Source organism: Coregonus lavaretus (assembly GCF_964263955.1).
Source record: "Coregonus lavaretus genome assembly, chromosome: 6".
In the NCBI taxonomy this organism is placed as follows: domain Eukaryota; kingdom Metazoa; phylum Chordata; class Actinopteri; order Salmoniformes; family Salmonidae; genus Coregonus; species Coregonus lavaretus.
In genome coordinates this window covers 62,263,345-62,263,630 of record NC_139993.1, presented here as the reverse complement: position 1 = coordinate 62,263,630, position 286 = coordinate 62,263,345, and positions in this window count along the sequence as shown.

Below are 286 nucleotides of genomic sequence, written 5' to 3'. Positions count from 1 at the left end.
TCTCTCTCTCTCTCTCTCTTCTCTCTCTCTCTCTCAATTCAATTCAATTCAATTCAATTTCAATTTCAATTTAAGGGCTTTATTGGCATGGGAAACGTATGTTAACATTGCCAAAGCAAGTGAAGTAGATAGTAAACAAAAGTGAAATAAACAATAAATATTAACAGTAAACATTACACTTAACTACTGTAATACTTTCATAATCAAATCGTACAAACGTGTGCACACATTTTGTCAGTAATGCAGGTGAAAGTGTGTGAAAATTCAATATTTTTATTCTTATCAC